Here is a 12,614-nt window from a genome sequence, read left to right on the forward strand (position 1 = left end):
ATCCTAAGGAGTGATGAAGATAGAAGACGATGGCCACACGGGACCTCCAATGCTTTTTCTGATACTGTGGAATATTTTACTTGTGCTATTATTAATATTTATTTTTTTCAATTTCAGAATTTTCTTCAATGTGTGTTGAAGAAAAATTGATTCCCAGAGTTTGGACAACTATCATCAATTTGAGTTTAAGACTGAGAAGACTGCAGGTTTCCTCAGGATACTGTGGATTTCATGACGGTATATCAGGTTATCCTGAATGCGAAATGGTAACTGAGGGGCGACCTGAATCACTCTACTGGAGTTACGAGAGACTCCTGGTAGAAAGTGAATTCGCTCTGGTAAGATAAGGTACGAACTCTAGGTAACTAAGGTATACCCGAAAGACAATGGCTCAAAGGAGCAAGTTTAAAAAGGTTTATAAACAGCGCTGAAATAAAGGTACCAAAGAGTGCACTGCAAAGGTATTACTACGAATGAGACCGGTCCTAGGAGACAGAGAATGCATTCTTAGGCAGGATATTCATTTGGGGTATTTTTCTCTGTCTGTATTAATGGCTTTATTTTTTTCAGGTATTTGGGTGGCTTTTGTACTAACACAATTTATCTCAGGAGTGAAGAATGAAGATCAAGAGTGAAGAATGAAGACTTAGTTAGGGCCCCGAAGAACGAAGATATCGCTGGGGCCCAGAAGAATGAAGAAGTGAAGATAATATGTGCGTGTGAGGCGTAAATGGACTTTGATATCCCTCGCCTGAAACTGGGTGTGTTTTTGCACTTAATTGTAACATGTCTGTACCTCTTTCCCTTCCAGGCATGAAGAATGAAGACATCAAATGGAGCTAGAAGAACGGCAACGATGCGATTGCGTGTGTTTTTTTCTCTAACGTGTGATTTCGTGTGATATTTTCCTGCGTGTGATTATTTTCGTTTGCGTGTGCTGCGAGATATCATTCCGTTGCGTCGTTAGTCCGGAATGATCGGCGTTAGGGCTTGCACGGTAGTGTTATTTATTTATTTGTTTGTGCATGCACTAATCTTACCTCTTCACAGATTCAAGCCATCGTTAGAACTCAAGAAAGGGACAGTGAAGACTACACGAAGAAGAGGAGACGGACGACACCGTAAGAAGACGGGAGCGACATTTGCAGCTTAGTTTTGGGCCCTTCTGGCCAGTGACTAAAAATTTGCGTAAGGCTAGGCGTTTTTGTGCGTGCGTTAGCTTTAGTTTTTTGGGCCGTGGTGTTGCATTACGTATTCCATTGTACCATGCAGGACTGGCTGTGGCTAGGTAGGAAATTTAAGGTTTCCTATCGATGCCACTGTCGAGTTCTTGTGTGTTGCTTTGGAGTGGTGCAAATCCTCGGTAGGGTTATTTATTTGTGTATGCACTAACCCGCTCTCTCCCTAGGTCCGCAAGCCATCGCTGGATGCGAAGAGAAGAATGAAGAGAAGAATCCCAAGAAGAGAAAAAGATTGAAGACTACGGCTACGCGGGACCTCCATGAAGACGGCGTTTTAGCTTTGGGCCCTTCCGGCCGATGAATACAAATTGGCGTAAGGCTAGGCGTTTTTGTGCGTGCGTTAGCTGTAGTTTTTTGTGCCGTGGTTTTGCATTGCGAATTCCATTGTATCATGCAGGAATGGGTCAGTGGCTAGAGGGGAAATTTAAGGTTTCCTATCGATGCCACCGTCACGTTCTTGTGTGTTGCTTTGGAGTGATGCAATTCCTCGGAAGGGTTTTTTATTTTTGTATGCACTAACCCGCTCTCTCCCTAGGTCCGCGCCATCGCTGGATATGAAGAGAAGAATGAAGACTCATCTCAAGAAGAGAAGAAGATTGAAGACTACTGCATCGCGGGAACTCCAAGAAGACGGCGTCTTAGCTTTGGGCCCTTCCGGCCGATGAATACAAATTGGTGTAAGGCTAGGCGTTTTTGTCCTTGCGTTAAATATAGTTTTTGTGCCGTGGTTTTGCATAACGCATTCCATTGCGTCATGCAGGAATGGGGCTGTGGATAGGTAGGAAATTCATAATTTCCTATTGATGCCATTGTCACGTTTTTGTGTGTTGCTTTGGAGTGTATGCGAATCCTCGGTAGTATTAGTTATTTGTGTATGCACTAACCCGCTCTCTACCTAGGCGCGCGCCATCGCTGGACATGCTGATGAGGTTGAAGAAGACATTGGAAAGAAGGTGGCATGGTGACACCTTCTGATGGGTCTACATGATTTGCTGCAGATAAGGAGCGGTATGATCCCACACTCATTCATTCATGTTTGCTATATTCTTCCAGCATCAATTTTAAAATTAATTAACTCTGTTTCATTAGTATGTTCGAGATGCTTATGATATTTGCTAATGCGTTTACAGAACTTCTAATTAGTCTATTATGCCCTTAACATTCTCAAGTGAGCATAATATCACTTTCACTTCAATGATCAATAATTTGGTTTAGAAATGGAACATTGTACTTAGCAACTTGAGTTGAATTTTCTTTGACGAATAGACTTTCAGTGGAAAAAATATGGAATTTTGTTCCATTTGGCTTAACTTATTTTCATTCTAAAATTAATATTTTTTGTAATGGCGCTTCAACTTTTTTTCATGACACATATGTTATAAAATGTCAAATGAGTAAAAATGGCGTAAAAATATCACTTCCCCGCTCAGTAACAATCAGAGTAATTGGTTTATTTTTTATTCCTCAAATATTTATCCACTTCATAATCAATCCTTAGATTTTCCTATGTTAGGCAAATGCCTTGTTGCATTCAATTGAATTGATTTTTTAAAGTATTAATAATTGATTTCAAATTATTTTAACTGCCTCTTCAGTATGAGACATTTTTATGCACTCTTTTTGAAGTTTTTGATTTTTTCCCATTTCTTTAAATTTTTACCTGATTTGCAATGTGATTACAATGATTTGAGGAAAAATGAATTTCAATGTGATCTAATTACTTGGACCCCACTTCGTCTCATCATAAGTGATCGTATTCTTTTATAATTGCAGGGATCATTTCATCCTGATGAGTGCTGTTTGGCCTCAAGAAAACCACATGTAAAGGGATTGAAAGCTGGAGCTCGTCACCGCTGGAAGAGGGTAAGATTTAATTTATTCCTCTCTCAATTACCTTAATTTTATTCTGTTATTTTATGATTTTGGTTAAAATGAAATAAGTTGACACATATTTGAAATCAGTTCAGAACATTTTTTAATAAATCAGATTAATTTCTCATTATTTTCACATTCCGGAACCTTTGTAATAAAATCAATCATTGCATTCGAAAAAATAGAAATATGTATGCACTCACTTTTCCCGACAATAGAAAATTTGATATCACACTACACTAAAATAATGGCAATAGTCTTTTCTTTCAAGCTCTTATTTTCTATTTGAAACTTCATTTCCATTGAATTTAATACTCGGGTAGAAGGAAATTTTTTGACAATAATGGAAAATCAGATAAGGATTAACCCAGTTTTTTTTACCAGTGCTCAGAGAAATTATTAAGTTTCATCAATTTTACTTAATTGGAATAATATTACTCATTAAATAGGGTAACGATTAATAAAATATCCTTCAGAAAGCCTTAAAATGCGCTATTTTGAACCATTCATCAAAAAAATTTTCTCGGAGTGCGCCTCTGCACATCACAGTAAACCTGCTAGATATTCCATACCTGTCAGACCCCCCAGTATTAGTTTGTTTATAAAAACGCCCACTAGCCTTAATACTTAGTTGTGCCCCTGACTTCAACGTTTATAACCACCAAGATTTCGATAATCTATGATAACTTAATATATTTGTATATATTTTTATATATATTTGTATTGGGTCATTTTAGTTTTATTTCCAGTACAAAATTTCAATGACATGTTTTACATTGTGATCTAATATACAATATTTTTAATTATATCAGCAATCAATGTTGTTTTTTTTAGTTGATTTTTAACTGCTGAAATGGTATTTGGCCTTAGACACATTGTGTTGAGAATTTACATTTGGTTTCTATGGTGACAGAAGTCAGAAGTTTACTTTAAAATTATTGAAATAGATCTCTCTGGTTAGGCGTGATTTCCTTGATTTGAATGCCATTTTTGAAACTTCAGTTTTAGTTCATTTTTTATAGATGTCCTTTTATTGGTCTTGCTGCTTACAATATCGGTTTCCATTTCAAGATTATTGTGTACAAGGATTTATATTTGCTATATTATGGCCAAATTATTTTAGATTACGATTTACTTAGATTTCATATATATTGCTGAAGATGTCTAGCAAATTTGTGCAATAACATTTTTGTAATATTTAAGAAATAATAAAAATGCATTCTGATATTGCATTTATATCTATGGTGAATAATTTGGTATTCTCCACTACTTTTTTTCAATCTTTAGAATTTCTATTTATTGAATCACATTTTATTAACGTTTTCCTCAGAATGATATGATTTAAAGGTAACCCTTTGGTAGCCCTTTCGTTGGAATGTGAAAATATTTTTTAATTTTATTATAGGTCAAGCTTGTGGACAAAGATAGTGCTAGCTGTTACATGCTCAGGAGGCTCAAGATAAGAAGAAAATGCGATGACAAACTTTTCCTGGAGAATGGAAGACAGAAGAATGAAGACCTCAAGCCTGAAGATAGTTGTTTTTTCTTATTTTGTGCATTTTTTGTAAATATTATTGTACAGGGTCTGTTTGTATATTTTTTTTACTAATGTCATGTTTTTTTCCAGCTGTAGTTTAGATTTGGGGCAGGAGAGTAGGGATTTTATATTGCGTCCTACCGTCAATTAGAAATTACTCAGATTAGGCAGGTCTTCGTGTATCGTGGCCACGATTCCGTGCGTTCATTGCGTTAATTCAGGCGTGCTTATTGAAGTATTTAGGTAGGCAGGGCTGTATGAATGGATGAATGTGATTTTATGAATGTGTGAATGGAATGTGAGTTTATGAATGTGTGAATGAAATTTGATTTTTATGAATGTGTGAATGGAATTTGATTTTTATGAATGTGTGAATGGAATGTGATTTATGAATGAGTGAATGGTAGTAGTGTTTTATTAGTATGAATTCCTAATATTATTTTATGTAGTTTCTTTTATTAATTTCGCATGTAGTATAGATAGTAGTGTAGTGCATGCCCCCCTCAAATCCAAACTGTTCCCTCATCGTGGGGAGGGGGTGTAACAGGGATAAGTCATCAATTTGTACCAAACAATTACGAAACCATTTACAACACTCTTGTTGAGGGTGTGATGGAATACGTTTGTGGTTGTCCACTATGAATTGCAAAGGTTTTTGATGACATGCAAATATGACTTATCCCTGGCTAAAACAGTTGGTACATTTGTGGTTTGTATATGGATATGTGAAGCCACAAAATTAAATGTATAATATTCTCCTGCGATTTAATTTCATTCCATAACATGGTAAAATATTCTGTAATAATGTGTCATTCTGGTGCATAAGCAGTATTAAAATATTATTTATTAATCTTCTGACTGGAAGGAATTATGCCCATTGATTGATTCTAATTGTATCATTTTTTCATATTCCCTGCCTTGAGGTGAATTTAAACGATATTAAATAATTTGTCTCTAATTTCTTTCAAGTTTTATTTTGTACAAGAGCATCTTTTTACCCATTACAAACCCATTTTTTATTGATTATATTTACCCATTTTACCCATTTGAGTGATTTTTTTGTATGTTGTGCCTTAAGATGATTTCAATTACATAATGTTCTTCTAATTTCTTTCAAGTTTCATTTTGTACAAGTACAAATTTTTGTGCCCATTGCTGTTTTATTTGTGTTATTGTTTTTGGTATTTCAAGAATTGAGGCGATTTTTCAATGCTATTAAATGATGTGCCTCTAATGTATTTCAAGTTTCATTTTGTTCAAGTGAAACCTCTTGGCAATAAAGCTACTTGCTGTATGCCTTTGACTTGATTGCTAAGAAAATGTTAAAATAATAAAATATTTTATTTCTTTGTGAGTGATGTCATAAAGAATAAAATTAGTTTATATTTTTATGAAAATTGAAATACTGGAATAAATCCAGAAAAATGTAATGGCTTCCGTTAATTAAATATTTTTGCAATTGTCAGTGGACAGTCCGATCCGAACAAACCCAACATATTTGGAAAGCATCTGGGAAGATGAATTAATTTTGGGCTATTAATATTTGAATAAAAATTTCATAGTTGAAATTATAACGTTATTATTATCATGGTATATAAATTGATATTTCTGTAATATTATGTATAAATTATTGGTCACAATGTATAATACAGAAAGACGGGGGAGGAGTATAGTAAGGCATCACTCTCCCCACCTATCATATTAAAATTCCGAAATTTTTTCCCTTGTGACAACTACTCTCAATACATACGCTGAAAAGTCCACTACCTCAGTGGTGTCATTTAATAAACACTACTCCTCAAAATATTTATGGGCGTAGTTACATTTGTGTTACCCATATGTGAGAGAAGAAGGTGTTCATGAGCAGTGGCGCAGAGAGGGGTGTTTTGGAGGATAAGACCCCACCAGAGCTCACAGAATTTTTTAAGTTTAATCCATTTAACCTAATTGGGTTGATATTACCAGTGATTAGTGCAAGGATTAATAAAATATTCCTCAGAAAGCCGTAAAACTCACCAATTTGAAACATTTATCTTAAAATTCCACAAATCTTACACCTACCACTTATCCTGGTGGGTATTCCGTACCCCACACACCCCAATATTTGTTGCACCTAAACCCACCCAGCCTTAATTCCTAGCTTCGCCCCTGTTCGTAAGTAATCTAAGATATGACAATTTAACCAAAGATTTAATGCTGGATGACGGAACAAACCTACTTATTTCAAGGTATACAAAATATTGCATTTATTAATATTTCAGTTGTTTTATTAATATTGTGGCACTTTAGTATTCCATGTTCTAAATAGGGTGGTTTCCTTTAATTTTTTTTACTGCCTAAGTCGAAAGATTATTACTCCTGGAGTACGTATTTCACGCTTTTAGATTTTTAAATGACGATATATATTTTTCGCGTTTAAATGAAAAGTGAAAATCTTCAAGCGCGCAAAAACGCGACGGCTAAGTATGAATGCAGGGAAAACTCCGTAAGACGTCGTTCTGGTTCCCCCTGCCGCCAGTGAGTTGACTTTGGGGCGAGGCTTTGAGCGCTGATATGACGCAGGATGCTAGCAGGTAGCGGAGTACCATTCTAGCTGGTAGCGCTTGGCTTAAGTAAGGATTATTAATTATACCTTATCAAATGAAGAAAACTTTCCGTCCTCACCCAGTTTTAATAGGTGATTTTTAAGACATGTTTCCCTGATCTCTGTGCCTCATTCATGCATTGGTACCTCAGAGGATGTAAAACTCCTATCTACTCATACAGAAACTAGGTCCCTGTGACGTCACGTGGGGTGGCATCGCATGGGCGCCAATCTGGCCTTTTTCAAATGAGGATAAAATTGACCATTGCCATTCTCTAAACCAGTATTTCTAAAACCAATTAATTTGTATATTATGAATACGCTAATGGTGGGTAACGAATCGCAATCAATGCCTTTCGTTTTCTTTGTAGAAGGAAACTACCCTATTCACAAATTCTGTAGAGGCATTGCAATCAAATGTAGAGGTCGATGGACATAGGTTTATCACAAAGGTAAGGACTTATAGGGCCGTATTTTAAGACGTTCCTAGAGGAACGACTCTTCCTGTGTGACGCGTTACTAGGGGGAAATCAACCTCCAAGCGTTTTTTAAACGTACCTCCTTCTTTGTAGAATCAACTCCATCTACAAGCTTACCGAATTTCTCCCTACTATTTTGAGCATGGATCAGACCACCCTATTAAATTGTAGGAACTGTTTCAAGGCCTAATATGGCGGAATGCGTTGTTAACCTCCGGATTTTGTCATTTTTTTCCGGACACATTTTGCAGTATGTGATCAAAATTCCATAAAAATTACGCTTTTTTAACGTGGTGATATTTATTTGTTTCATAATATATGCCTGTTATGAGGAAACGTATAAAAAGAACGAAAAAAGCGTTAAGTCTGTAAGTAAACAACCGTTGTTATGAAATGGATGCTGAATTTTCAAGGTATGTGTTGAAAGAGTCGTATATTTATGTTGGACGAATACACTTAAGGGATAGGTAGAATATCATTGAGTACTACTATTCAGAAAGAAATTTCTCCAGAGGTATCGCTTCACAATATGAACCGTAACAGACGTTATTTTACCCTCTGAATGGAGTGAACATTTAAGCAATCGTGTTCTGACGATTCCGTATATGTTAAAACAGCTAATTGCCTTTAGGTTTTATGCCTCCGGGTCATTCCAGGTATGTGGTATTTTTACGCAAGATTTATATTATCGCTTTGATTATGTAACAGTATTAAATCTCGTTTGTGGCGATCTACCCGGAGTTGTTCAGGGGACGGTGTTGAGAATAATTAAGGTATGATTTCTCCTTAGTTTGGAAATTGTATGAATGAAATTTTTCCATTTGGAGGGGAAGCGTTATAAGGTAATGAGTTCAAAATATTTGGTAACCGTTACAGAGCATCAGTAATGACCTGGTGGCATTGATACCTCGTTACAATTGTAAACATAAGTTGCCAATTTCAGAGGAAAATACTGCTAGATGTAAGACATCTTTTTATGACAATGGTCGATTTCCTAGAGTATACGTATTGGGTGGTATCGACTGCACCTATGTTCCGACTGTGAGTTCGGGGGGAGAGTTAGGCTAATTGTACGGAAACCGGAATAGATCATATGGTTTTCATTAAACGTAAAGGTATGTAAATGTTTATTTACCAAGTTTATCACAACGTATCTTGTGTTGAAATTGGCAGCTTCATCTAAAGGCATATTATGGTTTGAAAATATCAAGCTGAGGCAAACCGTAGTTGCTGAGTAATTCTGCTTATCCCTTTAGTGTATTTCTCTAACTGATATATAAAGCTCTTCCGAAACACACCTCCATACTGTACTGTTCCATTGTAATGGGTCTTGTTTAGTCTTGAATAAAATTATATTATTCCAATGAAAATCCATGTAGGTAGTTCCTTCATTTTCCTTTCCTGCCCAAGACTCCCACTTCCTTTGCATGTCCCTTACAATGTATAAATACAGTTAACAAAATGAAGATAGGTAGAGTTATCACTTGTCACGGGTACTTCATTCTCCTAATTTAATACCCTATCTCATTATGTTAGGCCCTTTCAAAGTACCCATTTCATATTTGTAGGGACATACAATGGTATGCATAAATAATCATTAATAATGCATAGGTGATAATAATAATTATGCCAAAAAATTGGATTTTAGCAATGTAATTTCAAGAAATAAATAAAATTAAACAATTCTATTTTAAAATTATAAATATTTGAACTAACCTTAGCAGAATCACTTTTAATTAAAAAATGGAGTGGTAATCAGCCAGATAATGAAACATGACTGTCTGATGGAAGGGCTGATAGAAGGAAGGAATTACAGAGTAAGGTAATGGAAGGCCTACCCCTGTTATTCATATTCTGAATTGGCTATTAATATCTTACAACATGGAGCAAGTAATCAAGAATGTAAATAAGGAATTCTATGTCAGCAATGGAACACTAGTACATAGGAGAATCAAGTCCGCAGGCATACTCAATCAACCTTCATATTCAGTGACGATTGATATATGTGACTGATACTACTTAAAATATAAAATGGAATTTTTAAAAACTTTGATCCTTTAAAGGCAGTAATGCCTTGAGTAAGCAGTGAAATTACTAATTAGTGGAATTGTTCAAGCATACTACTTGATTAGTACTAAATTATTTTCACTCATGGATGGTATGAATAAACGTCTTTTACAATTTTACATGAAAGCAACTATAAAATTGATAAAGCAGAAATGATTGACCTGGAGGCAGTAATAACTTACACGTTAACATAAATATTACTCACTTAATTTGCTAAACGAAAGTTTTTCCAACCATTAGTCCGTGTTACCTTCACCAACATGTTAAAATTATCCAAAAAAATGCTTCATTTTGAACCTCATACTGCACGTTTGATGTTGACCACTCACTGTATGAAAAGAATGCATAAAATTGTCAACAATTACATACTACATTACATCTTGCCTTTACCTATGTCACCATTTTACCTGAAAAGATTGAAAGAAAGATATATATAGGGATTGGGAAATGCAGCTAAATAACATTATACAGGTTCAATTGAATTTAGCTTTATTAAATGAAAATTAAACACATTTACAAAAACAAGAGAAATTTACTAAGGAAGGACAAAGTTGTTGGCTGGCACTGAAATTAAAATCACAAAACACATTTCCGATAGCAAGAAGACGATGCAAAATCTAATGCAAAAAAGGCAAAATTGCTAGTTGGATGTGCAGAATTAGACGAGGAAGAGATGGGATATGGCTTATGAAAGGCAGGAGTAATGAAGGCGGGGAAAAGTTCTCTTCCAGTTACAGAGAGGGCACCATCACCACAGGAAATGGTTCAGGTTAAGGCATAGAAGCAGGCAGCAGAGTTATGGCATCTTTCATGACATCGAGGTATCCAGCAGCCCAGGAGAGAGAAGCAGGAGCAGGAGCTGACCAATGTCAAGGAAGAGGAGGAATTCATAGAGGAGTATCTGAAAGCTTGCAAAGAAGTTGGCATATAAGCACATGATGCATATAAACTCCATGCAATAATACAGGCATAATTAGGTCTCTCAAAGCATGCATTATACCTTAATATCCATATGCAAACACAATGATCATTCACATGCTTTTAATATCTTCATTTGTAATAATTCATTTCAGAGAGCATTGCATGGATTCAATTTTATCACACTGGGTTTCAAAATTGAAAGCCTCCATAAACTGAGCCTAAGGCTAGTACCAGTATTTTAAGTTTGAATTCCCATCACTAATTTGCCTATTCTGCAGAGGCTCAAACTGAAACGTGCATCAAACTTCTAACTACATTTATTTTGTTTTCATTATCCCTAAAATTAGGTAATTGCAATGAATATATTTTCCCTGAATAACCTTTGGCAGATAATCATTTGCTAATGACTTTAAAAACATCAAGATAATGGAGAATTTTAAAATGAAAGCACAAGCAACACCAAGCAAAATATATCATAACAAATACCACACGCTTCAACTTCGCCTCCTCTGTTTGAAGCTGTATGCCTTGGATACACTTCTTAAATTCCTCCTCCATATGGATGATGTTTCCAACAGCCTTGGCATTGGCAAGTTCCTGCTCCTTAATAGCACAAGCAATCTCCGCTTCCCTCTTCCGGATCCGCTGGATGGCATCCTACTTTTCATTGTAAGATGCCATGAGTCCCAGCCTAGCCTCCATCTCCTTCTCAATGGCCGCTTCCCTGATTAATTATGCCCTTTTTGTACTGCAAGAAGTCCCTGCAGATTGCATCCTTGGAGTGTATGCTTCCTCTCGATGGTGGTCATTTAACTCAGAGGAAAAATAAGAAAGTATAACGTTGATTAATGAAAATCATGTGACATAATTCCTGGAAATAGCATCAAGTAACTCAACTTAACTTCAACCATGATGATTATATTGGATATGCAATGACATTTTATAAAGGTCACAGAAAAATAACCACACAATACACAAAGGCTAGTATGATGCAGGTCAATTTCTCTTTAACGAAGTTGTATTCCTTTAAGCACAATCATGGTACTGTACACATTTTATATTTTTTGACTGACAGATGCAACATGATAATATTTTACTTGATAATAATCTCAGTGCAACACTAAGGAATTCCCTTCAATAATGATAGGAACATACCCGTTTTTTTAATCAACTTGCCTGATATCTCAGAAATGTTGAGAATAAGCAAACAATCCAAGGTCCCATCCCTACCCACCGGGGAAACGCTAGGGACCGCCAACGCATCAGAGTCCCCAGCATTCGCCGGAGAGTAGGAGACGGACGGCAAGGCTATTTCCATCTCTGGTGGCAAATCTTCCTTACTGGTGGGTGTCATTGGTCCGCCACCACTCTTCATCATCTCCTGCCTTTCATTCGCCAGCTCTTCCCGTTTCCTCATCTTGATATTATCACAACTCTTCCTCAATTGCTTGGCGGTACGCTGTGAGATAGAAAAATTATCCGTTACATTGAGATTTACGACAAAATATATCACTGGACTTGTAACCAAACCAAAAATAAATATCCATCACTACAGCCATAATTGATAATGCTACACGTACACTACGTATATTCACGAATTTATTTACTTTGCCACTAAATAACAATTACAGCAACTCCGCCACCATTGCGGAGTCGTTTTAATTGTTACCCCTACCCCGCCGCTACAAGCCGAAACCAAAAGCTTCACAATAATAATTCCATTAACATTCCATTAACTTGGAATTATTGTTGTGAAGCTTTTGATTTCGGCGCAGGAAAATAAGATTTACTTGTATCGCATGGCGCGAATCACGTCTAATCTTGTATTGGAAATGAAGGGAAATACGTTTCGTGGAAAATCTCTGGCCGCGACATAATCACGAAGGTTTTTTGCAATCTACCACCAAAGTGCA

General features: G+C 36.1%; 1 long non-coding RNA gene across 1 annotated transcript; it reads right to left on the reverse strand.

Annotated features, from left to right (window-relative positions):
• Positions 1 to 10,252: 10,252 nt before the first annotated feature.
• Positions 10,253 to 11,893, reverse strand: LOC124158573. The gene is made up of 2 exons (XR_006864838.1): positions 11,188 to 11,893; positions 10,253 to 10,688 (listed from the first exon to the last, which is right to left on the reverse strand). It is a non-coding gene; the product is annotated as an uncharacterized LOC124158573 (long non-coding RNA).
• Positions 11,894 to 12,614: the final 721 nt, after the last annotated feature.

This window comes from Ischnura elegans, chromosome 5 (genome assembly GCF_921293095.1).
Source record: "Ischnura elegans chromosome 5, ioIscEleg1.1, whole genome shotgun sequence".
In the NCBI taxonomy this organism is placed as follows: Eukaryota; Metazoa; Arthropoda; class Insecta; order Odonata; family Coenagrionidae; genus Ischnura; species Ischnura elegans.